Below are 27,959 nucleotides of genomic sequence, written 5' to 3'. Positions count from 1 at the left end.
CAGGCAGTTATGAGAATTGATCAGACTGTCCTCACTTTGCCTTGTGAATGGCTTATTGCTCAGGTCATTCAACATATTTCTAGTACACTGCATTAGGTTTTCAAGCTAAAAGTAGCAACAATATCCATTCCCTTCCTCCCAAAGATGAGGTACTGTCAAGCACTGAGATCCTTGAATAGAAGTGACTGTAGACACGCAAAATACACTTGACATGAAATAGGTGGGGTTACGTTTTGCAAGGCCTGTAGGACACCAGTGGCAAAAAAGACAACAGCAAGACAACCAGAATGTGGATGTGGTACACAAGAACGTAGCATGTACACAACTGTGGCCGACTGTCACTCTTTCTTGCCACTTCAGGAGCCTGGCACAAGACAACTACCACTAAGGCTCATCTGAATAATTATCACATACATTCCAGATGTTGACCACATGGGCTGCCTTTGTAAGATTTAAAATAAAGGGGGGGAAAAAGGGTGGAGTGTTTTTTTCTTCAGTATCCATATTTACTTTCCACACAGATGTTTGCAGTTGAACAGAATAAATAAGCACAAATCAGCCCTCCTTTTTTTTCTAAGTGTACTGTGTGATTCACGTTTGTGGAACCTGCACAGGACTCAGCGGAGCTACCCTAAGCCACAGACTATTGATATATAATAAAGGGTTATGGACTGTTTCTAGGGACAAGGAAAAAAAAATCATGTTGATCAAAACCACAAGCATTGCCACGGCTGCTCTACTCACTCCCTTTCCAGCCCGTGGATCTGCCCCGGCAGTCTTTCGCTCACAGCAGTCCACCCAACATGCCTGCCCTTGCGCGGGTGAGGCTGCGTGCGCTGCCTGGGGTGACGGGGCAGCAGGGGACGGCGTGCGGAGAGAGGAAGCAGGCATGGGGGTACCAGCGAGGGGCAGCCCGCTGCGAGGGGCTGCCTGGGTGCGCTGCTCCAGCTCCAGGAGCCAGGCCCAGGCTGGATGCGCTGCCACAACCCCGCGCAGCAAATACATGAGCTGAGCTGGGCTTGAGCCAGTGAGTTCCTGCTGCCCCGCAGCTCAGACAGGTCTATAGCACTGCTGCCAACGACAAGCTGTTAATAGAGCAATTAAGCTCAGATGAAATACAAGAGAGAGATATTCTTTTCCCCTACATGCTCCCTTCATTCTGAGGTCGCTCTTTTCCTGCCTAATTCAAGCTTTACCTAAGTCAAACATGCAAGCTCATATGAACAGTTTAAGACTGGGGAGGGGAGTTTCTTCCAAGACTGCAATACTGCATCTTAACCTGGAGAGGGTGGAGTGGAATACGACAATATCACTTATTGTCACCTCCAAAGAAATACTGTCACTTCAGTAGTTACAGTACAGTAACTCCCAAACGATCTCTTATCGTACAAATACTATTTGCTATGTATCACTCTTCACATACCATCAGGGTCACAAAAATGTTTTGGCCTCAGGGGAATTTCCTTTCGGTGGAACCTCTTTTCTCCCTAGCAGTGACTGAGCCAGTGGCAGCTGCTAAAAGCAGGGGCAGGCATCAATAGAAGCAAAACACCAGAGTCAGTATCTGGCTTAACCCTGAAGCGGTTAATGTAACTTTTATGCTGAGATGTAGCTGCTGAGTGCAAAATGTGGATTAGGTAACTGCACCAAGAAGGTGGAGAAGGACAGAGACAAGCACTGCCAGCTGCACCGTTTCACCCCTTGCACCATGGGCAAGTCACCTGTATGACCACGGTGGTAATATTTTATGGCCAGATTGCCTCATTCATTCTTTTTAGGAGTATGTGAGGCTCCAACACCAACAGCTAATGCCTAACATCATTATCAGCAAGAACACAGTATTTGGGTGAAAAAAATCTCTCTAGTCTATTAAAAGTGCAAAATGTTTTCGACAGGTTAGAGAAGACTTTAAACTCTAATCTCATTCCTCTCTGATATTCGATCCATTTATTTTGGAAGCAGAAAAGGTGAAGGAGATGCTACTGAAATTTGGATCACTCATCCTAAATAGCCTAAGCAAAACCTAGAGGACTGGACTGTTAATCCAGCCCTTCTCAATCTTGCTAAGGTCAGTAAATTAGCTACACTATTAGTCATTGTAACCGAGAGAATCCTTTTTTATTTAAGATCTTCAAGCACAACTTCTCTAAAGGCGTATTAATAGGAGGAAACTACAAAACACAACTAAGATCACAACTTCTGTCATAACATTAGGAAATAAAGGTCATAATGGCAGTGATTTTTAAACTATGTGAATCATCATAGACCCAAGACCTTTCCATGAGTCACAACAGAAATGTGAAGGGTGGTAGAGCACATTTCAAAAAAAAAAAAAAGTGAGGTATATGCTGGTGATTACTGCTGGTTTTTGTGATGAACAAGCTTTAGAAAGTCCCAGATGTCTTGAACTAACACCTATAGGCAAAAGGGCTCAGAAAGAAGAATTCCCGGAGCCACTCAGTATGGCGTAACTGGCTCGGAGCAATACTCCTAAGGGTGGGGATGGGAAGCCAGGCCTTGCTATAGAACGTCAGATATTCTCTGCCATTCTTTACAGAACACAACTCGCAAAGATTCAATCAGGCTGGGCAAACACTATATTGTCAACACAGAGCTACATACACTGGAATGAAACACTTCAGTGTTTCAGAAAAATGACTGGACAGAGCTAAATTTGGTTCTTCATTGATTTGATGGGGTATTCTGCTGTAAGTAATAAACAACTGTATATAAATTAACCTATTCCAAGCTCCTCAGTCTGGATTTGAAGTGTGTCTGACAAGAGTTAAAAAAAAATCAAATACCTTCCACAAAGATTTTCTGGTATTCTCATTTCTCAAAAGACTTGTCTGCTAAAGACTTACTGAGTTGTACCACTTATATTCAACATTTGGAATTTGGGATTAGCATTCACTTTACTCAGTACAACAGCAGTTATGACTCAGAATGGATAGATCAATCTTGATTGCTTAGGGTATACAGTACTTTTAGGCACAGCCTCGAGCAAGGGGTTGAGTGTTAATTGCACTGTCCTAAATATAAACCCCAGGGCATTTGTGACTCAGACACACACCTCTGAGTCATTATTCTTTCACTGCTTCCTCTTTCTCCTTTGGGGTAGAAACTTACTGTTGGTTTACACCCGCCGCAAATTTCAACATCCTCATGCTATGCTGACCTTGCCATTTTGGCTAGTGACTGAAGATAGAGTCAACATTCATTCACTCTACCTACTTGAAGAAGGAAGTAACTTGAGGAGTGAATCCTGTTTGCTCCATCACACCCGGATCTGAAGCTGTAGGGTAACATTTCTGAGTAGCCCAATTCACTGCAATGGTACTATTTGTTGAGTGATGCAATATTCAGGCAGGACGGCGAAACATAGTCAATAGCCTGTGATCACAGAACAAGATTACATGAAAAGTGCAAAGATATTTTAGTGTTGTGAGACAGAACGAAGACCTATCATTAAAAAAGTCCTAGGAATAACTGGAAAAAGAACACTGACCTCTTTGGGTTGCAGTTCCTACTGGCTATGGGAAGAACTACAAATCATTAAATCAACTGAAACTAAACCTCTTACTCTCATTCTCACCCAAAACCGCTGAAATGCAGAGTAACTCAAAATGACATGAATCCCTACGATATCTGAGATCAGATCTCCATCACATACCAGTGCCTTGGGACCCAGGGTTGAGACTTACTTAGCCAGGATTGAGACGGAAAAGGTATCTTTCTGTGTCGCAGAGTATCACTACTCTAGCAGATGGCACTGAATCCACTTCTTTCAATGTAATGAAGTGAGATTGTTTATGTGAATGTTTTCAAAGAGCTGAACCTGCAAGGTCCTGCTTACAGTTCAGGAAATAGCAGAATATAAATCTGTCCAAATCAGCCAAGCTCATACAAAATTCAATATTGGAACGGAGCGACACCAGCAACATCTTGTTCTTTTGGTGTAATGACTGTTGATGCTAGGATTTAGGAGGATTATGCTGATTTAGGAAAAAGAGGGGAATATTAATATACAAAATTGTTAAATGTCAAATGAAATCCTTTAATAACATGTATGTCTGGTTGAGGATGGGAGTGCTTTCAAAACTAGCTACAAATATTTAAGAAATCCATTTGGCAAGTTCAAACAAATAGCCCAAATCAATTACACACACAGTATTCTTAAGGGGGCACATTTTCAGCATAGTATGTGGAAAATTAAGCCCTCTGCTCCCATTATTGTTAATGGGATTGGCACACCCAATTCCTCATGCATATGATTGTGAGTTTAAAGTCAACAGATAAAAATAAGACTCTAAATTAATACAAATGTTTTTATATTCTCTTAGTTTCTCCTGCATAATGTAAATTAGTTAATTTTGTGTTTGCAAAGAAATTTCAACGTATATCCTTTGGGCTCCCTGGCCCTACACATACCCAAAGCTGAAACTGGGATAGAGGAGTGCAGAAACTATTCATGACAATTATGTGGAAAGTTTCAGAGAGAAACCCAGGCTGGAAAACAAGAACCATATTGTAGGGGAATTGTTAAATATTAGCACCTACTCTTATGCATTTATTGCAGAACAAAAATAAGTCCCTCTGAATTTTCACGTGCAAAAATAAGAGAAGAAAATGAGAAGTCAACAATTCCAGAGTAACAATTAGTGTAAAGCTGCTGGATAAGCTTTAAATCTCTGAATCAGAGGGATTAGAAGCCAGTTATCTCACGTTCCAAGCAACTGTCCCAGCTACCAACTTACTATTTTGATATGGATGGAAGGAATGGCTTTCTTTCACTTGCTGTTTTTCTCTGATTTTGATCTGAAATTCCTTCCTGAATACTAGAATGTTGAATTAAAGGCGAACCTTTCCACCTCAGGAATCTGTTTTGATAAACTGATATTTTTCTATGGAAAAATAATAATTAAGACAGTTGTAATTAGTGCTAATCATTGCTTTTTTCAAAGCACCTGATCATTTTAATTTGAAACCCCTGCAATCTTTCCACTGAGTAGATCACTCTGCAGGGTGCCCTTTTCTATGGGCTAAAACTGCACAGTCCAAACTGATGTCCTTCAGTATATCCAGATACCCCTACCATCATAGCAATACATAGGCAAAACTAAGAGTGCAACTCTAGAAATTTGGTTCCATTTTTTGTAATAAAAAGATTTGTAATACTCTCATCTGCCTTTCTGTGATTGCTTGGATGAAAATGGATCACATTCTCAGGGCTAGAACTGGATGACTTTCTGCATCAGGTTCATCAGTGCAGTACTCTTTATTTTGCAATACTTTCAGTCACTGTGTGTTGGACAGCTGCAGTTCTTTGCACTAATATCCGTATGTTTCTCTAGACTTTTTCACTGTAGGTATACTGTTGATCAAGGGATAAAAAAGAACTGTCTGTTAGTATCCACAGTTTGGAACCAGCTTCACAGTAAGTGCTCTACAGGAAAAGGACTCCAGAAGGGCTCTGTGAATTTGGCAAAAGAGCCCTTCAAATTCCAACAGCAAAGTTTTGCTCCTGATATCCTGGCTAGTTGTTCTATGCAGAATTCCCACAGATTTAGCTTACAACTTAATTCAGCCTCCTAATTACAACTGTGTAGTCCAGTGGACAGGGAGCTAACAGAATATTAGAAAACATAAGTGCTATTTCTGGCTTTATAGTTTACCTGCTCTGTGCTGCTACATCCCTTACTCCCTCCTCGTCCTTCCTTAGGTGAGGTCTTTAGCAAAGATTCTCAAATTTTTTTGCACACCACCTAACATCCCTTGTAGCCAGATGAGTGCTCTGATGTTGTCACATTCCTCCTGATTTTCACCTGTATTAATTGACAGAGGACTATGCCTCTATAAACAACACTTTATGTAGACAGGAAACACACTGCAATGGCACTGCCTTTTTGAAGGCATGAACTATTATTTTCAAGACATCTTCTGAAGCTGGTGATGGGATGGGAAGGGAAGGGAAGGGAAGGGAAGGGAGGGGAGGGGAGGGGAAGGGAAAGGAAGGGAAGGGAGGGGAAGGGAAGGGAAAGGGAAAAGGAAGGGAAAGGGAAGGGGAAAGGGAAAGGGAAAGGAAGGGAAAAGAAGGCAAGGAGTGGGGCCAAGCTGTCTTGGATACAGATGCAGAAGCACCTACAAAAATTATTTAAATTGCATGCATCTTTGTACTTTGGTTTTGACTCAGATTGTTCAAGAATGAGGTGTAAAACTTGGTTCTGCACCTGGTGTAAATTGGCATAGATCCATTTACTTCAATCTGAGATGTGGTCCTTTAAGGTCACAAATACCTGGAGAATGTAGATAATTAGGTCTGTGGGTCAACAAAAGCAGCCAACTAGAATTAGCTGTTGGGCCACTTGAGTTTAAGCCAAACATTGGCTATTCATTGGAAACACTATTCACAGTTACTGAGACATCAGTGCCAATGGAGGTAAATATTTTTTCCGCCCAGGCCTCTCTGATGGTCACTTTTTGCACTTTCCCAAGGAGCAAATGTTAAATTCTTTCATGAAGATTCTTTTTCATTTACCAGGTTTTACACTGAATTTACACCAGTAAAAGCCAGGAGGGGGAGTGATGGAAGGCTCTTTACGGAGCTCTACAAAGAGATATTGTAATGCTGCCTAACAATTCAGTGCAGACAACATAATATTCACCAAGTAACAAAATCTATTACATAATCAGTCGAATTGTTTACTTAATTAGTTTTTTTCCTTAAGCTTCAAATAAAGATAATTAAGATTTTCAAGGCATTTCATTTGCCTAGTGGAATGTTGTTTATAAGCAATTTACATAACAAATGTCTTGCAGAACATGGTGTGAATAAATTAAAAACAATGGATAATAAAGTGGATTATAGTTTAATCATTGTGAGATAAATGTAGTCTAAGCAGCTTACTATATGTAAGTCATTTATATAAGGCCATAAAAATAAAGATCCTATCTAGTAATCTGGGATTTTAAGACTAGATTTTTAAAAGAGGAAAGAAAATGTGTGTGCAATATATATATATATTTATATCTAAAATATGCATTTACAGTAACCACATTGCTATTTACTTTGCCTGACATTAACTATTCACTGCAAATCTTATTTGTGGTTAGTAAGACATCAATGCATTTTCCACATGTAAATAGCCACTTCTCTACGAAGTGGCCTAAAATCCGTGCTGGAAATAATGCAGTAAGTACATCCTAGCAGGGGTAGTTGGTTCAAGATTCAGTGTTCAGTACCCTGATTCAGTTTGAAGAATGCAGGTGTAGTCCGTATTTCAAATCCCACTACGGATCTCTCCCCCTGTAGAAGCCCATGATGTGATTACATGTGCAACCTACCGCTGCACCCGCAGTGATTCTGCTGTTCGGAGAACACTTATCAATTATACCAGGCTTCTTGGATCAGTTTTAAGTTCTCAAAAATGTCTCAGCAAGCACATTTTACTAGGCCTAACCTAACAGTATTAAGCAGCATTGAACTCCACTGACTCTCATTAGACTTTTCATTTTGCTTTTCTGGACTACAAGAGCTCTCTCTGGGAGAAAAAATAAATAACAAATAACATTATCAGATGAGTTGTGTGAGGCTTGGCCAATTTTCGTCAAGCAGCTCAGGGATTATTTATATACTGCAATTAATTTCTCTTCATATAACTGCAGCATCATTTCATTCTGTCCAGAGCCCTATGAAGCCTTTTTGCCTTCTGATGATAATTTATATCTATTACAGCATTATGAAGTGTTTGAAGAAATGATGTAGCAGACTCTCAGAATTATCTTTTTTTTAAGAAAATAAACTGTTATGACAGTTAGTAAATATTTATTGACCTCTGTTTGCCTTCTTGCCCTAAGAAATATATCCAAACTTTATAACCACAGTGGTGAGAAATATATTTTTATATATAAAAAATGAAAATTACTATTCTAATGTCTTCATGGAAATCCCAAAGCCAAGTCTTTACATATAAACACTAAGTATTGAGGGAGCTGGCAACACTGCTAATAGAAAGTAAGTGGTGAAGAGAGGGCCTATTTTACAAAAATATATGTCATAGTAAGAAAGTGTGTTTGAAAAAGGATTTTAAAGGGTTGGGGCTAAACTCTGGCTAGTGAAAATTTAAATTTAACTAATAGTGCTACTTCAGATTATATTAGCTGAGGGATGTGTCCTTTGTCTAAAAATAGTAAGAGAAGGACTGAAACAGCTCTCATAGGGAATCCTGCTTTCTAGAAATGCTCTATTATAACAGACTGTCACAGAAAAGCTGATGTTCCTTACCAGATGAATAAAGAGATTGGGATCTCCATGAGGCAGATAATGTCAAAGACCAAGTGATAGTCAAGATTAGGGTCTGAGAAATCATCCTCAGATCTGCACCTTTATGCTTTTTCTGTTGATAACCTTAAAACTTAATTGGAAAAAGGCTACGAAAGTGAAGAAGAGTGTAGGATCACAGCAGGATTTCTGAAGATGGCATAGTATGGACCCAGAATTGTATTCCAGCCCTGAAAGTGGAGATGCATTTCAGGAACCTGGGAAGGAGTCACTGGGACCTACATTATAAGCTTTTGGGAATGGAAATATTCCCATAATTGCTTCAGGACACATTGTCATAAATGGCTTGATATTTGTCATGAATCGCTCTGAAGATAAGAAAAACATGGGATTCACAAGGAATAGCGAGTTAGGACTAATAGGGGGAATCTTATTTATTAACTGCTTTTCTAAGGTATGTTTTAATATAGGTAGATTAGTGATGATTTTTAGTTTCTAATGACCTGATTTCAAGTCACTGTCATGCTCCCTCTCCTCTCTTACCGCTTCTGCTGTTTTCTGACTTTCATAGGCAACAAACGACTTCAGCGTGTGCTTGACTTTAAGAGGATGACTCTCCTCCTAAAGGCAACCAGATTATTTACCTCCTGGAGGTTACACAGGTCCTGAAGTTTCAGACCCTCTCCAGGTGCCAGGGAGGCTGGGCTACTCTCTGTTTCACAGAAGCCAAATGCAAAGCTCCCAGGCAGGTTTTCCTATCGGTATTAATGCCAGTACAGCACCATGCATGTCAGCAGCAGGAATAATAAAAACATGCCAGCCATCGACATTCCAAAGGAAAATTCTTCCTTGGTGGCTTGCTTGGTGGCACGTGACAAAAAAGTCACGCCATGTGCCACAACAGCACATGACTAGCCAGCCTGCTCTCCAGGGTAAAATAGGTCAAGGCTGAGATGCCCTGGCAGAGCCATGCAGGGAAGTTTGCATAACGCCTAGCCCCACTACTTCTGACTGAAGCCAGCATTATTAATCACTCACTTTCATGAGCAGTAAATTCAGCCATAAAATTTAATTAAAAAGAAATCTGTAAATGCATTTTTAAAATAAGGCATAAAATACAAATGCCCATTAAAGGAGTGACATAAACACCCACTCGGAGCTTTACTGGGGAGCCAAGGAGGAGGGCTTCTTTGTTGTCCTTGTTCTGCAGTAAGTTTTAAAATACTATAAAAAATAAGCATCAAGAAGTATTGTTTTGAAGGGGTAAATTACACCCCCTCTGAAAGAGATCTCTGTCAGCTGTCTCAGCACCAAAACTCAATGTGCTATTAGGCAGACTAAATAGTAGGCACAACATAACTTTGTATCACTAGAGACCTCCCATATATTTGCCCAGAGGCTAATATTCCAAGGTGGATAATTAAGCCCTTTCCGTTCTGTGCGTTAAATAATAATAATAATAATAATAATAATAATAATAATAATAATTACATTTTTAGAAGAATGCAGCCCTAAATATTAAACGTTCCAGTCAGTCTCTCCAGAAGCAGCGGGAGCAGTTGCTAATCTATAAATACTTCTGTATCCAGGAAAGGAGACTGTTCCAAGAGCGACTTTGCATCGGCACTGACCCTCCTCCCCCCGCCGCCATGCGGAAGGGGCTCCTCCGGGCTTGCCGGCCGAGGGGTGCAACGGAGCACGGGGGTAGCAAGGATGAAGCCGTGAATGTTGCCGGTGGAGCCAGGGGAACTTTTTGGCCCACTTGCCTCCTCCCTCCCCTCTCCCCCCAGAAAAAGAAAAAAAATCACTGAACTTTGTATTGCTTGTTTGTACTGCTCCAGACATCTGCAAAATAAACTTTTTCATAGATGATTTATATGCAGGGAAGTTAAAAAACAAACTGACCTTTCTCACCCATCATATAGTCCAAGCTTGTTCTTGTATCCGATTGCCTACTTAGACATTTGAGATTGCTCTTTGTTACGCATGGATATGCTTTTGTATGTGTCCACTTAGAAAGAAGTTCTAGGAGGAAAAGCAGTGAGGGGGTTTTGCAAGATGTTAGTCCACTTAGCAGATGGAACTGCTGAGAAAAATCACCACCTATTTTTCTGGAAAAACAATGTTACATAAGTGCTTCTGTAACTTTTTCTGTTTCATAAGTAACCTGGCAAGTTGAGTAATTCACATTCTGGGTATCATTCTAAAGAAATATTTCTAATAATCCTCTCTGTGTACAAAGCGGTATTGCCTCATCCTGGTCTGGCATTTAATCTACTAGTTACTATTTTCAGGAAGGCTATTTCCAAATCCAAATAAAAACAACAGTCTTGCACTTATGTAGCGCCTTTCATCCTAGAAGATTCCAAAGAGCTCTGCAGAATTAAAACAAAACAGACATACTGGACACAAGGGTGCTTCATTCATCACTGAAATGCAGCCAGCTCGGGGGTGAAACATGCTTGGTAGCAACAGCTCCCAGCAATATAGCAGTTTACAGCAGGCAGTGCAGAGTGCCCGATTCTCTTCTTCCATATCTTATTGCAGTTACACTGAGTTCTGTGACTTTATGATTTATACATGTTGTTAAATACACAGTACGCAGCTACCTCCGCAGCAATGCCCTGCTCCCTTTACCGCACAGAAAGTCATGCAGTGCCACTGCGTTCAAAACCTGTAAAGGGGCAAGAGGGGAAAGCAGCAGAGAGGGGAAAGCCACAGAGACTGGACAGGCTCTTAAGAGAAGTGGATAGGATAATGCGAAGTACATATCATCCCACAAACATCACGTACAAAGGAAACATTCAGCCCAGCCTGCATTCTCTTTTTTCACAGAGCTCTTGTCCACCCAAATCACCTTACGGCCACCCTAGCCTGCACAGAACTGGGAAAGGTCTGCCGAAGTCCAGAGCCGATACAGCAACAGCATGACCGCGTCTTCTGTTGGATCTGAAATCTTTGGGACAGTCCTTGACAGCAGCGCAGCAGAGGCAAACTCCAGCATTACCGCAACAGCGCGGGAGCGTTTGGGGGGCAGTCGGCTGCAGTTCTTCACTCGCGGGTTCGTACAGGCCGCTGCTGTTTCTCGGGGACCTCAGCACCGGCAATGCCAGCTCACAGCGTCACAGATCTCAGCTCTGGACCGGCCTTTTAGAACCAAGAGGTTAAGATCCATTTTCTCTCCTCTACACACACGCTTTTACCAACTCGATATGAAACTATTTTGTGAACTTTTTTCCAGGCTATTTTTCTGCTGCCTCCAAGTGTCACAGCATAACTCAGTCAGGCTGTACCAGGATCCAGAGCTGGCCATATTATAATCTCATTTAAAGATACGAAGCCATAATTAGTGAAGTCTGAATAAACATTCTGTGTTATGATGTCTAATACTTGTCTTGGCTAATGCAAATACAGGGGAAAGGGTATAATCTTATTTACATGTATCAATGAACTGAATATACATCTTCACAAAAACCCTGCAGTACTTTTGCCTGCACAATCTAATCTGTGGCACCAAAACTGCACATTAACTGCTTATACTAAGTTGTGCCTTGATTTAAAAAAAGAAAGAAAGGGAAAAAAGCACCAACCTTGTTAACCCTCTTACCAGGCTAATACTTCATTGGAAATCCCCTTGGTTGTAATGGATTTTTCTTTTTATACATACTTTATCAGCACCGTATTAGAGTGGCTTTTTATAAACACAGCACATGAGGTTAATAGCTAGAGCCTCAGTTAGGGGTTTTTTGTACCCTAAATCTCTACCAAGACTGTTATGTAAATGTTACTATTCTAAAAATAAAAACAAAATGAAACAATCAGGAAAATGTTACATTGTCACTCAGCATATTAGGTTATTAATGATGGCAAACTAGGGCATGCTACTTGTAGGAGAAATACAACTCCTTATGAAAAGAATCTATCTTCACCTGATCAGAACGACCCTACCACAATTTATGGTCTGAGTTTAGGAAATCTTTCAAGTACATCTTAAAATATATGCTTATTGCAACAAGTCTTAGAGGTTATGCACTCAAAAAATTTCACTGAATTTAGATGGCATTCTAATACATGCACATGTGTTTTCTTGATCTGGATATCCATGCCCATACAAATACTGGATGTAATGATATATTTAAGACATATACAGTTTTGACTGTAAACAATTTCAGCATTCATAGCTATCACGGATTCCAAGGTCTCCTGATATGCGCTGTTTTGACAGTCCTCACAATACTGTCTGCACGATACTATGTCTCCAACAAAGGAAACAAACAGAAATCAGTGTTTTTTCATAGATTTTAAGGCCAGAAGAGAGCTTTAAAAATCTCATCTAGTGCAAAACACAGCCAAAATAACTGCATGCAGTGATTAGAAAAGTCATTACCAGCAGCCTGTAGAAACTTCAAGGATGTTGTACTATTTCTGATGTAACATCTTCAGCATATATTCTTCAGCAGAAGTTGCTCATGCACCACTCATTTTATGGAAATTTGCTTAGGCAGTGTTTTCTCAGCTACTTTGGAAATTGTACTTGGGAGGAGGAAAAACTCTAATTAATCTAGAACTATAAAATCAATACCATAAATTAGCCCACGTTGATCAGCTACTGCACCCCATTTCTCAAGATGATTACATTTGCCCCAAGCAATCTTTGCTTTGGCCCTCGGGAACTGCAAAAGAGCAGCCGACGGCTCCTATTTTCTCGCCTGCCTGGATGACCTTTCACCGATTTAGAGGATCTCTTACAGGGTGGGGTGAGCTGCTCTGGACTCAGAGGTTTTGTTCTCCTCTGAACTTGTACTGCTTTGCAAGGCTGACTGCAGCTACGACTGAAAACGGGGACTGTACAACTGCACAGATGCTTGTGCAGTCATGGGCATGTACTTCCCTGGACGGTGCTCACAGCAGAGGAACCACTACCGTCCCTACATCCACAGAGTAGGTCCGTACCTAGACATTGCTTTATCTACAGGGTAAGAGGGCACACTTGGTTGCTCAAGGCCATCTTCACTGTGAAATGGTTTGTTAGCACACAACACCATCCTACAGGTAAAAGCCAGCCTAAGTACCTTCAGAGGTGTGCATCCATACTAGTATTTTGCTGCTTGTAGCTGAGGTTTATTGCTCACTATGCTGGTTTTGTTCAGGTCACATATTATATTTTACTGACTTGAATCAAGACTTTTCAGGGACACATAGGAACACCTATTGTAACATTTACTCAAAACTTAATGATATAAGTCATGTCCTAGTTTCTTTTGCATAAACTGAGGACACAGTTTTAATCCTTACTTATGATGCAAAGTTTAGCACTTCTAGACTGGCACCTTATACAGAGCGCTTGTAAATAAAGACCATTGTAGTCCATAAGTTCATTGAGAATGGGATACTTTGTGAAGAACTCTGGTTTGTTTTGTTGGTATCTGTCACAAGCCGCTTTTTATAATCTCACTTCAGTGTAGTGTCTTCTGGATGTTTTCCCATAAGAAAGAGATTTGGTGTAATGGTAGGAGTAGCAGTCTGGCTTCTATTCCTTGCTCTGTAACAGACAGACTCAGTAACTCTAACCAAGGCCCTTGATATCTTAGCTGAATTCTCTGCAAACATCTAGAGATATGCCTGCCCTACAATGGTAGTATGAGAACTAATTTGAAGTACTTCAGGATTCTCATACAACCGCAGTGGCCAAGTACAGACACCACAAGAACAAAGTTTTCTGACGATATATAATTTCCTCACAACTCAGTTTTGCACCTCTGCCACTCAGCAAACAAAAACATGGAGAACACTATTTCATAGACAGCATTTAGTGGTATCTAACAGAGATAATCAGCATTTGTGTTCAAGCAGTCCCACCAAAGACTAAACATCTCATTTGTCTGGGCACTATATAAAACCACAGTGCCTGACCTGAACATTTCGTAATGTCAGATTAAAAGTGAGTTGCCCGAGGAAGCTTGTGGCAAAGATGAAAATTAAACTGAGCTCTCCCAAAAGCCTAGTCTCATCTTTTTAACAGAAAACCCCATACCATCCCATTCAGTATTGAGCCAGATGGCAGAGACCCATCTGTAGTGAGACCTGAGTGTCATCTCCTAACTGTTCTGTGAAGTGAAAGACCACAGCTGGTCCTTTTCTCAGTTCATGAGAAATAAGAAATCTTTTCAGAGCGTTCATGGAACTTTCCCCAGACTGAGATATTCTATCTAGACAGCTTTTATTCTAGAAGAAAAAACTTAGGCATTTTCTTAATAATTTTAGCATTGCTTACTCATTTTTCTTCTTTTTTCCCCCTTCAATTCCTCTCTGTCATGAGAGTAAAAAAAAAAAATCCATTCAAAATGGAATGTTTTCTTTAATCCTATAAAGAATGAGTATAATTGATTCAACTATAAAATTTATAGGCATGGAATCAATGCTTATTATAGTCAAAACATGCCAGGTCACTTCTTTGTAGCTGGTTTAAAGCTGTTCCGTTAAGTATAATGTTAAATGAAAATGCTTTAGTCTAAACATGAAAAGGTTATATTGTATTACATCTCCACAGCTCTGCATGACTGTTAGTGTCTGATTCCAAGGTTTCATACAGAAGACCCTCCATTGTTTTCTTTGTACCGTCTCTGTGAGGCAAAACTAACTTTTGACAGTCATAGTAAGTAGCAGTTATAACGTAGATATTAATTTAATCTGGAGTTGTATTACTCCTTAAGTAGTTCAGACTTTGCCTTTATGTTTTGATGGTCAGGAAAACACTGAAAAATTGAGTATGAATGGAGCCTAATCATGGCAAGGATGGCAAATCTTTTCAGTCTCTCTTAATTTTCCTGTTCTCAGACTTCTACCTCCAGGGCTAATTGAAAAGATGCAAGTGTTACGCAGGCGCAGTCACTTCTGCTTCTGTAACTAGAACCGTATTCTTCTTACTGTATTAAACATTTCTACACACTGAAAGTTTACAATTAAGCTACCAAACTTTTCAGCAGACATTTTTTTCTAAGCAGCAAAGTGTTTTATAGCTATGCTATTGGCTTAGAACAATACACTCACATAAATCTAACTGTAGAACATTTAGCAGGTATATTTATTAGGGCTGGATCCAATCAACCAGACTTGAGAATCTCAAGTTGAGCAGATGCCCATTTTGCTACTACTTTGTTATTTCATCTTCACGGTGCGCCCGGCAGTAAACAAAACTGTGAGGCCAACCTGTGAACGCATGGTGTGACGGACTCCGATGCAGTGGTATCTTTAGATTACAGTTCCTGGGCCAAAGTTTGTTCTCGGTTGAACAGGTGTAATTCCTGTTGAACCACGTGGGAATTCCGCAGTTTTAACTAAAAACAGCTCTTGGCCCATTATCCACTTCTACGCACTATGCCCAGGGGCCAAGACGCACAGAGCTGAGAAGTGACTGGGGGTTCCTCAAGAGCCTGAAGCTCTGCTACACCCAGCTGAAACAAAGCAGTGTTCCAGGCAGCAGGGAGCATGTGCCAGTTTCATTTGTCTGAATTTCCTCACCCAAAATAAAGGCCCTTAAAATCCCTAGTCACTTTCCAAGAAAGACCAAAACCCCCCAACTTAAAAATCATAGCAGTGTCAAAGCCTGAATAAATGCATATGTCAGCTGCCAGGATCCGGGATGTCAGTTTTCAAGGCAGATATTGCCCCAGACTAGTCTGTAAATAATTCCTTTTTTATTCGGGACTTTCAAACCACATCACTAGTGGGCTGGGCTTGTGGTTCTTCATTTGCATATTCTGTGTTTTGACCTAAATTGAGTTAAATGCAGGGGAGAAGAAACGAGAGTCAAATTTCATTAACAAAATAAAGCAGCTCGTGTGAAATCAACATCTAGTGATGGAAAAATATGCAACCGAACTGAGCCCTTCACTGGCTGTTTAACTAAAACAAGGTCTCCTTAATAACAAACACTCCCATCTTCAACTGCATCACAGACACTAATGGAAAATCTTGGCATCTCTCATTGTATGGGAATACGAGGCAGAGCTGGTGAGGACTTTTTCCTGCCATCCCCTTGCCAACTGTACATTCCATCTGACTGAGGATTACTGATAATTTTTGGCAACTTCATGGCTACAGAGGACTCTTCTGTACAACTATTTATTTATCCAAGACTTCAGGAATTTATTTTTAACAGAACTTTAAAAAATGCTGTAAGCACAAAATATGCTAATTGTATTAACAAAAGGATTCCTAAAACAAGCTTTCCTTTTTTTTAAGCATACTTTGGGGCCAAGTTCCTCAGTTGGTGTAAGTGGGTAGACCTGCTCTCACTTCAGTGGACTTCTGCCAAATTTACAACAGTTGTGGATCTTTCCCAGTAGAGCAAAATGCTTATAAAAATCTGAACAAAAGGCGTATTTAGTTGTATGCATATTTTTTCCTTAGTAGTAGTACCAGGGAACCTTTAATAGCCATGTCTCTATAACTAAGTAAGGGACTTAATATGCCAAGGCAGCATGTATAGACACAGACCCTGTCACACAAACCTGACAATCTAAAGAGAGAAGACAGGCCAGGGATATATTATTCCCATTTTACAGATGAAAAACTGAGACAAAAAAGCAGTCAGTATGTGACTGCGAGAGCGTCTCTAAGGATCTGGCCGCCTCCTGACCACACGGCTGCCTTGCAGACAGCCTGGAGACCATCTGTAGGCGACTGGCGCAAACGTGCCTTTTGAGGCACGATCCAGCAGGGATGGCGGACACGTGGGGTCTGGCACGACCACAAGGGCAGGCTTCAGCCCCCCGAGGCCGTGCCCTAAGGCGGGCCACCAGGGCGGCGGGTGAGCCTGGTCTGGGGGCAGCCTCGGTGCGGCTGGAGCCCCTTCTCGGAGGCGAAATGCCCTCCTGAGCTGCGCACAGGCGAGACGGGGCGGCAGTGACAGGGAGTCGAGCTTGCTAGAAGTGGTTTTAAACTGCCAATTTGTTAACTGACTTTTATTTTCTACGAAACCAGACAGCACTGACTCCAGCAGAGCCCTAGACCACCTCTCTCAGGCCATGTAGACATACCCAATCAGACTAAGTAGCTTGTCAAAAACCTTTGACAAAGCTGAGAACTGAGCTATGGTCTCCAGTGTCCCCATCCAGAGCACAGCCTGCTATTCCCTAAATGTCCTGGAAAATCTCAGGACTAGATTAGAAACTATTACTTTCACCACAAAAAATTCAGTGACAACTTTTTGGTTTTCAGCAAAAGAAAGCTGAAATGTTTTCGTTTTGAACAGAGTTCTTCCCCTCCACTTTTGGGTACTGAAAACCAAAGAATTTTTACAAGCAAACCCAGTTCCTGGTTTTAACAGAAAGTTTGCTACCCAGTGAGAGCCCCCAGTGTCTTCAGAACCTGAACCTGAACATTTTCAGGTATAGTACTGAAAAAAGAAAAGCAACTTTTGACCTTACCAAAACTTGCCATTAAAAATCACAAATAAAGAAGCTATTTTCTGTTTTCTTCCTCCTTTTCATCAATATTTTGGGTAGTGGGAAGGAAGCAAGGGGCTGTGTCCCAGCAGCACCTCTCCAGGCACGGCCCTGGGACGCCCGCATGGAGACTCATCACTGAGTCACAGCCTCTCGCACGTCCCCTCCTTGGACTGAGGAGGCAGCAGAAATTGCTTTTGACCTACATCAGCACTAAACCGTGCTGCCTGGCACGCGAGGGGTTCACCGGGGACAGCTCTTCGCCGCCACAGCTCCTCCCCACCCACGCTGTCTCCAAAGGGAGGCAGGTGAAGAGCCCCGGTGCCGCTGCACACATGCCATGAGGGAGGGTCCACTGCAGCGGGGAACCTAACTCGTGTACCTGCCATAACTAAAGATGGGCAATATAAAACTGGCTTTGGTTTAAATCTCCTGTGTTCGGTTTTCAAGACAGTCAGCGTTACCTTTTGCCTTGAATTAAGCGTACATGCACAAGCTACCAGCCAAGCTCAGCTGAAGCACAGTGACGTACGGGGCCATGGCTTCCTGAGCACATGCCTTAGTGCTGGGTGGCGGGGAGGCTGGCGCACAAGTGGCTGTGTAGCTCTGACGCAGGAGAAGCATTATTTTACAAAAATGAACATTTCTCCTTTATAAAAGGTTTAATTATTTTTAAATGTAAAATAAAATATCCATAAAGTAACCAAAAGAAGTTAAATGTTCCCTTTGAGGGAAATTCTCTCTTTTTAAAATTATCCGTTTTTCTAATAAACTAGTAATTTATGTAATCCATATAAAACCACTAACATTCATTCTTCTATTTTTAAATAACATTGGAGAGCTTTCCCAAGGCTTATTTTATTTTTATGTGAAGGATTAAAAATCATGATGGGCCAGATTCTTCCACACTTCTATCTGCTGACAAGTAACATGCTCCTGCCATAATCCTAGTGACTAGAAGTTGGGGATGTGTCACTGTGCCCAATTTGCATCACTCCATTGGCTGCAGGGGAATAATACCAGGCTGACAGATTCACTGCTCTGAATGCAGTGCCATCTGATCTGGAGTTTGACAAACAAGTCATAAATCAAGTGATCTTTATGTCTGTATATAAAAACTTCAGGAAAAAAATAGATAAAGGGTCTCTACATAGAGCAATTTGTTCTATCCAGTCTCTTACCCAGCTTCATTTTCATTTTGCTTCACAATGAACCTGCATATTGTGATTTGTCTAGATTGCATAGGAAGGAGTTCATGCTGCATCCCTATTTTGGACCCAGAAGATGATGATCATGGGAAGAAACTACGGCTGAGTCACCATGCTTCCTGAGGCTCTCTCTTTCAGGAATACAGCTGTGCACCAACCCATACCTACGACATGCAGAGAGCATAATCTATCCATGACATACCAGTGCTTTCATTTTGGATCCAGTTTAGATCATGTGCCAAAGTGCGGCAAGACTGTGTGACTGAAATGTCTAGAAATGACACACTCTCTGAGACAGCGTTGCAGACACAAACCAAGGGACACGCTAGCCGCAAACACTCAAAGGAGTGGTGGATGAAGTCTACCCGGAGAAGAGAATCCCTCCCACTCTCTCATTTCCCGTCTGCCCCTTATTGCTCACTCAAATAATTCAGATGTTTTAGCCCTTTCAGACAAAACCTGGAGCTTTAAATTAAAATGTCATCTGTTAGTAAAGAAACTAAGCTATGTTTTTCATTCCTGAGAAAGGACTCACTTATGCTTATAACTATAAGTTGCTAGTGATTAAGCAACTGGTATATTTTCACACTCATTAAAAGAAACATGGTGTGTTCACCTTTCTAAGAAAAGGCATCTTGTTTGTAATACTGTAATACATTGGGAACACCTTCTAATTGGCTTCTAGTGCCCCTTGCCAAAATTCAGACACAAGTTTGTTTATTTACACAGGAAAAAAAATAAAACATTGTATAATTAGTCAAGTAATGGACTCCTAAATTCAGCAACTCAGAGGTATGCAAAACTGACAAACTTTTTAAGATTCCATTTTGGTTTATGAAATATCTCAATAGGTAGCTCAGACTGCATCATGGCTATTGTAGCAATGTGCTGCTCAATGTGGTGTTTGTGTCGAGATGGAAAACTTTGACATGTTTGATTTTTATGCAAGTCAATTAACTTGTTTTTTAAAACTGTAAGGGCATGCTTTGCAAATAAGATTACTTACTATAAATTATGAGAACATAGGGCTCCATTCAGACAAAAATGTTACACACCCCTTACACATGCATAAGTCTGCAGAATATAGTTCTGCACCCTGACAACCTATTCAGCTAGGGGTAGGAGCTTATTTTGGTCTATTCCATGGGGGCCTTCCTAAAAAGATATGAACAAAAGGGGATAGAGACTTAATTAGAATGTCTCTCTACACCCCACCTCCCTTCGCACCACCCAGTCAATTCCAACAGGCCAAAACCTCTCCTTATGTGGTGAAGGAAGAATTTCTTTTTTCAGTTAAGTCAGCCCACAGCAGAATTAGCAATGGTATGTCCCCCTAACCACAGTACAGACAGACATTTGGCCATTCCCACCTGTGAATTCTGCTCTCAACACTCACACTTAAGCATGGTCTCTTGACTGACTGCAGTCATGTCCATCTGTTAACATAACATTCATTATGCTTGGCCCCAGCTCAGATGGGACCCTTAAACCAAGACATCAGGGTGAAGCTGTCTCTGGAAAAATGACACTGAGAAACAGAACTGACATACTTACAGCACAAATGAAGATGCCAGGGGTACTGAAGTCAGCAAGAATCGTTTTCATTTACTGAAATAGGCGTTTCGTCAAGACTTGAGTTGTGTCCATTTCTGGTTTCCAAAACTCAGATGCTTAGATGGGCGCATAAGAAACTCAGGATGTCTATCTGGCATTTAAAACACAACATAAAGAACTGCAGATATGTACTTGGGGCTTGAAGACAACCACAGTGCCAATACATACACAAAGCGAATCCAGAGACAAGTATGAGTCAGACAAAGAAAAAGTGCAGTATTTGTCCAGGCCCTTTCTACTTTTACACATGCAGAGAATCGTTACCTAAGCAAATCATCCCATTGATTACACATGCGAGAAGGAATTACTTGCATGGAGAAAGGTTACTGGATCTGGTCCCTGCTCTATGCACATTGTGATATAAAGCCAACTCTTACTAAGTCCAAGACTTGTTCCTATTAGTTCTGAGTATTAGGTTAAGGCACAGGAGACCACACGGCAGAACGTTTTGTCTTCCTTGCCAACTTCAGTCTAGGTAATGAAGTCATTCTCATCTGAGTTTGATGTCAGATTGTTGGTTCCAATTTAAAGTTTGCAGCACGGATAGACTCTATATTGCAGAGTTGCTCATTTCCTTGAAATGTCTTTTACCAATAAAAAAAGGTTAAAAACAGAGCAGAGTAAGGGACAAATGGCTTTCCTTGTTTCCTGGCTACATTCTGGAAGAACCTGCCCACACACTGTTTGCTATTAGAGCTAATTTCCAGCCTAGAGTTGCAAACTTGTACCCTTAGAAACAGTTGTACACATTCACAGGAACACACATATGCACATACACATTTAGAAAATGACCGTCAGTCAAAAGGCTTTCCAAAGTTAGATTCCCGTAATTGTGTTCAGGATAATGGAAGATGCTAGTCTGATTAGAAATTAGTCATGTCATTTACCAAAAGTGACCTGCCACGTAAGGGAAGATACCTCCCAGAACGGTAAAACCCATTCATCACGAGAACCAGCGTGGCTACGTGCCTCTGAGCAGCCTTACAATGTCGGGTCAACTGTTGTTACTGGCAAGACACTGCTGTGGAAAGCCTGCAACAGAATCAGGGACTCATCACTACCAGTATGTGTTGCTATGGACACCATTGAAGAAAAGCAAAATCATTTGAGAAGGAAATAAAAGACTCTTTTCCACCAATAGTGGCAGACACTCTAATAGGTTAGTGATCCTGGTGGAATGCTAATCAACAGCACATAGAAAGACTTGGAAGTCATGCAACTTTTAATATTCCCAGTGGAGGAGCGCAGAAGTAAAGTCATGTAATACGTGGCCATACACACAGGATTTGTATTAATCCTTAGTACTGAAAACACAGGCATCAAATGGTAATGCTACAAATAAATCAGATCATATTTCTGTCCTACGAATCTTTCTTCTCGTGGATCTCATATACAAACCGTATTCACCTGAAGACCTCCTCTACACAGTCCCAGTGAACCAGATGCTTAAGTGGACTTGGATTCCTTGCTTGTGTAAAGCTGAATAGCTCGCCCGACACCAGCAAAGCTATGCTGATTTATGGCAGCTATGGATCTGGCATCTGATTTGAGCTGTGAGACAATCTAATTTTTCCATTCCTAACAGCTCTGGTGAATAATTTAAATAAACGCTTGGAGCTCACCAAAAATAATATATTTTCAAAATTTTTGGTGAATGGAAAAGTAAAAAAATACTGGCTTAGAATCATGCAAATTGCTCTGTTCAGTCTTAAAGAGTTCAATTTTGACTGAGAGGTGTTTTTTGTCTTACATTGATTAAAAACTGATAGATTTTTATGTAATAGAACTGAAGGAGGATAGGACTTTCAAAATGAAAAACCACTTTAAATAAAAAAATCAACAGGCATTCATATTAATCTGAAAATGTCAAAACAAAATATTTGGATTTTTTAAAATTGTTTAATGGTTTCCAGTCTGGAAAATGGCCACATTTTTCAGCAGGTGTGAATCTGTAAATGTTACACTGCCACTGAATCACCAGAAAAACTGCTAATATATTTTTATATATTTTTATATATTTTTCTCAGCTGTAGGAGTAGGTAAATCCATTGACCTCAGTAAGACAACTTGCATAAGTAGGGTCAGGAGCATTTACTCTTTTAACAGAACCTAAAGTATTCTGAGCAATTTACGGCAGAGATATATAAGCACGGACATTTTCTCAAAGGGACCTTCAATCTACTTTCACTTGAAGTGCAATGAGATGAATTCAAAATACCACAAAGAAGGACAAGGTTTACAGCAGTAAACTATAAAAACGCTCAGGAAAGGCTAGAAAGCAGCAAAATCCTTTGAAATAAAATGTTTGACTCGCACATTGCAAGTACCATAGCAAAAATGACTCTCAAGAGCCTCTGAAGAAGATTTGGGGATGATCTGCAATAGGCTATTTAATACCTGCAGTACAGCTATTCAGGTATTCAAGGTATTCAGTCCTATAATTTAGTGTCGTGACAAATTGTTTTATTTTCAGTTTTGCAAAGAAATTAGGCTTACTGGGCTGTCCTGCCTGTAAGTCCGCATGCTCTCTCAGTTATTAATATTAAATTCCTGACAGTGACAACAAAACAGTGGCCATATTGGGAAGACAGACCCTATTAGCGCTTCCAGTTTCTAGGGTGAGCTAGAGCATGAGCTTAGCTTTTGTTAGAAGTGGAAGTGGAAGTGGAAGAAGTGCCTCCGCCGACGGGGCAGGCGGACAGCCCAGGACCCAGGTCAGGTCTCAGAGCGCAGCTCGGCTTATTCACAGTTGATGTCACCTGGCTTGCAGCGCCCAGCCAAGACATCACTCCCCAGAAATGGGAGGGTCAGGTTAGTGCTGTCCGAGTTTGGCTCCACATAGATTTGGCAAATGAGCTCCAGAAATTCACTGTCAAGACATAAAACCACAGGAAACCAGGTTTCACATGTTCCATGGCTCAATATATTCTAAATATTGCAATTTCCCCTCAGTGTTCAAATTATTGTTTCCAATGAGCAGCACAGCAGGTCATTAGAGGTTACAGTAAGAGCTGTCACAAACTTGAACATAGGAAGATATCCAGCACACTTGTAAAACACATGTATTGTACTCTTCTCTAATGGTAGGTCTGCATGGAAGACAGAAGCCTCCTACTGCTGCCAGCTAATGGTTTTCTTCAGATCAGGTGGCAGAGGTCTCGGCAGAGGCACCGGCGCTCCTGCTGCAAGCCGCTGCCAGGGACTATTATACCAGATACTGCAAACAGCAATGCAACAACTTTTCCTCAAAAAGCCCCTCAACACTACTGCTTTACGCTATGAAGTGTCCAAAAGAGTTCTTCTAATTACAGATTTTCATCTTAACTGCAGCAAAATCCCAATGGTTATACTGGAAATTTCTCATGAGCTTCTCATGAATGGGCAATATAACTTTAGAATGTATCTATTTTACAACAGGAAAAAGGAGTGATAAAAAGCCCATGTTTTGCTTTTTACAGAAAGCTACAGAAATTTCACAAAACTAAGCATTTTCGCAGAAAACTTTCAATTTCATAAAACATCTACTATTTGATCAAAAAATATTTAAATCAAAATATGTTGACCAGCTTTAGGGAAAATATGTTAACAGACAGAGTAACTTCAGTGACAGCTCGTTACTGTGCAAAAGGCAGAAAGATTTTAGGCCACAAGAAACAGAAAAGGGGACTTCTAAAAGGACTTAATTTATTTTATAAGCAGATTAAGATCTTCAATTGGCATAAAATAGCTGTATTGAAGTCAATAGGCTTATCCATTACATAGGCAGGGGCTGATGGAGAACTGAATGAAGAAGGGAGGGGACTCAACCACTCGGGTACTTCTTTAGCACGTGACAGCATCAACCGAGCTGCTGGGAGGCAGGAGAGGGAAGAAGTGAAAGCAAGGTAATGCTGTCTTAGCCCTGCCTCCCCCATCCTCCCTTCTTCCCCACAAATCCATCCTTCCAGAAGATATGGCTTAGAGCCTAATTATTTTGCTTTAGGATTTCTCTTGCCTGTGAGAAACTCTAAGTCCTCTTCTTTTTCTCATGACTTCAGAGCGAGCAGATTTGGGAATGAGTTTTGCTGTAGCTTCTAAGTAAGTTATATACCTAAATCACATACTTTTTTCTATGTGCACCTACCTCTGTTAGCTGGTTTTGAAAAAAAAATCTCAGTATAACCAGAATTTGCCAAATGTACATTCACAGTATCAGATATGAACTCAAGCAGTAAGACTCCATCTGCTGTTTTTTCACTGTGCGGAGTATTATCATTGTCTCCTACTGGGAGCTGTGAATTTAAACATCCAAAACTCGACCTACAGTTTTTTCCCTGATAGGTGTCTGAATGTGGAGTAAGATGCCTAATCTTAGGCATCCCAGCTTGAAAATGTTGGCCTTAAAATCTCTTGGCATCTCTCAAAAGCTTAAAAGTAAGAAGAACCTAGTCTGGCTGTCTGAAAGTTTCATTTAGATTGCTTTAAATATATTGTGGATGATTACAGTCTGAACATTTGACTACATGCCACTTCATTAGACTTGCCCACTTTTTTGTTCGTACCATAGATGGGAAATTAAAAATGATCTCTTTAAAAACTCTGATATTTAATTTCCCATAAGATATGAGAAAGATTCAGGGCAGTGTCTGGAAAAAAATTAGGATAATAAGGTGTATAAATCTCTGCTTCATTTGAAACAAAGCATAAAAGCCAACCCCACATTAGTTTTTTTGCTGAAAGAACTTCAATAAGTTTTAAAGTAAGTGTTTCATTTACTGCCACATGCCACACATACATGGCAAACAGTTTATACAAACCACAACACTCAGCTGTTCCTGGTTAGGTAAAACAGCGCTCCCCTGAACACCCAAGCTGCTTTCGGTTCCCGCGGGACTCTATAATATAGGGTGCTCAGCATTTTGGCCTGATCCAAGGAAGAACTTACATACGTGTTTTACTTTAATCAGGGGAACAGTCCTTCTGTGGGAGTACTCATGAAGCCTAGCTTGAGTATGTGCTTAAGATTTTGTTGGCTCAGACCAAAATGCTCTGCACTTTTGAAGACAGCTTAAGTACAGCGTAACTATCCCTGAGCTGGTGGTCTAGCATTAATGCCTTCTTCATGTAGGTTTAGTGAACTTTATTAGACTTTCCAGCTAAATAGGAGAACACTCCAGTGTGTATATATACAACATAAGATCCAGATCCTCCATGGAAAGGAACTGTTCACACGCTTCTGAAGCCAACAGCCTATGAGCAAATACAGCAAGACACAGGATAGATATCAAATGTTCCTAAGGCCATGAAAAGATTTCTAATGAAGCACTGAGACTGAATTTAGTGCTTGATTATAACTGCAACAGCAAGCCTCATTCGCAAGCGCATCAAGGTTCAAGTCAATGACCTCACCTATTGTACAAGTATTACCTACAAAACAAAATTCTAGCTGCTTACTCCAAAAGGACAAGATGCACCTGGAAATCCACTCAATTTTAAAAGAGAGTATTTCAGCCCATCTCACCTGCCTATAAATTCACTCTGTCAATATATACACATTTACAATCATATTTAAGCAATATTTTCCAGCACCCTGTTGCTACATGAAAGACACAGAGCGCCCTTAGAGGAGCAGATCTTTGCACAGGGCAAAATAAAACTGATGAGATATGTAGTATCTCTAAATGTCCAAAGCAAACTAGGAGGGGGAGTGAAGGAAAATTATTGTCTGTCCATTCGTCATCCACAGACAATATTATGAAGTGCTTGGAATACCAGAAGGTTCATTTTGAAACAGAAGAGTGATGTTTACACTGGCCCTTACATAAATATGTGCTGGGTTTATGTACTTCTTTTTCCTAATACATGAACTTAAATTCAGCTTATTTATTGCTGAGAAAAGGTGCTGGAGTTTTTATTGCACTGATCAGGTACAACACAGCAGCTTGGCAAACATATTCCGAGTCACGGCCTGTTCCATCCTTCGTTCAGTGAAAGGCTGCGTTCAAAAAGCTGCATGACTGGGGTCCTATGAAAGTGTAACCTCTAACCTGGCCTGGAAAGTTGTATTGCTTTAACCAAAGCAGACCAACCCAGCTAGCAGAATGTGTTTGTACTGGTATGGGTACAATGAATTTACTGGAAAATCATTTATACTACCCAGTGCAGCAAGCACTTCCAATTAACGTAACAGCAAAGTAGGCACTTACGTTTGCTGCATCCTCCTCTGGACCATGGTTTTGCATCCAAGCCAGGTAAAAAGATTATACCAGGTTTAGGCCAAGTATGAAGACATTACTGTGCCAGCAGGAATATACTATAAGCTATTAGAGTTGCATCTAAACAAGAGGCTATATTGGTCATATTCTCCTATATCAACCCCCTGAGAGAAACAACCTCCCCCCCCAACAACAATATACCCTTATTGTCACTTAATCACAAATGTAGACCAAACTCATTCCTGTTTCATTTTGCTCTTTCAATTGAGAATCCTTGCAAGCATGTCAGTTCTGGTGGTGGCTTTGTGATCTGGATCCTGCTTGGTAGGATCTATGCAGAGACCAACAACTCACTCTGCACAGCCCACTATGCAGGCATCAGATGACTGTGGCTTTCAGTTACTACCTCTGGACTGAAGCCAGAAGCCTAGCGGTGAAAAGCTCTTTATACCATTACCAATCCCCCGAGCCACCCAGTCCTTCTCCATTGCATACAGGTTTTTAGTGTTGTGCCTTAAGATCTGTTCTGGTTCTGAGTAACGTTCTTTGTGATGGGAATCTTGCCACTCCCCCTCTCATGAGGAAAAGAAAAAATACCCAAGGAGGGAGTGTGAAACCTATTTTGAAACTCCTTTCTGATTATCTGATGCAGCTAGCGCTCTTGGATTCTCTAAGGGAGAGACCTGAGTCCCAGGGAATGTCTGTCTTAGGTGAAGAGTAGACTCCACCTATGAAGTATTATTACCTGTGTGCCTTCAGTCAACACTGGTGGCTTTACCTTGGTGGTAGCTCACTTGCAAAGGTACATCTGCACACTGCCAGAGGAAGCCCTTGCAGGAATGGCTGTTTAGCTTTCTGGGATACTTGCAGACTGACTGGGCCTAAGCACACATCCAGGTTGGTCTGGTCCTGAGATTTGGCTCCGACCCATGCATGGGTCTGACCCACATTTAATGGCATCCCTAGAGAAGACTGAAGGTACAACCACTGAGCCCCCAGGACATCTGTTCTCCGTTGGCTTCCATCCAAACTATCCATCTAAAGAGTTAGGGGCTAAATTGTACCATCCCTGCAGCCCCTGTCCTCCACTTCAGCAGAGGAAAGTGACACTGTGAAGTCGTACCCAGGCAGATTTCTCTTCCAGTATGTTTTCTCCCAAAGTCCTTAGAAAGCACATCACATGTAACAGCTGGTTTTCCCTATGCAGAACAGC

The sequence above is a fragment of the Apteryx mantelli genome, chromosome 19, assembly GCF_036417845.1.
Source record: "Apteryx mantelli isolate bAptMan1 chromosome 19, bAptMan1.hap1, whole genome shotgun sequence".
NCBI lineage: Eukaryota > Metazoa > Chordata > Aves > Apterygiformes > Apterygidae > Apteryx > Apteryx mantelli.
Note: the sequence above shows the minus strand (reverse complement) of the source record.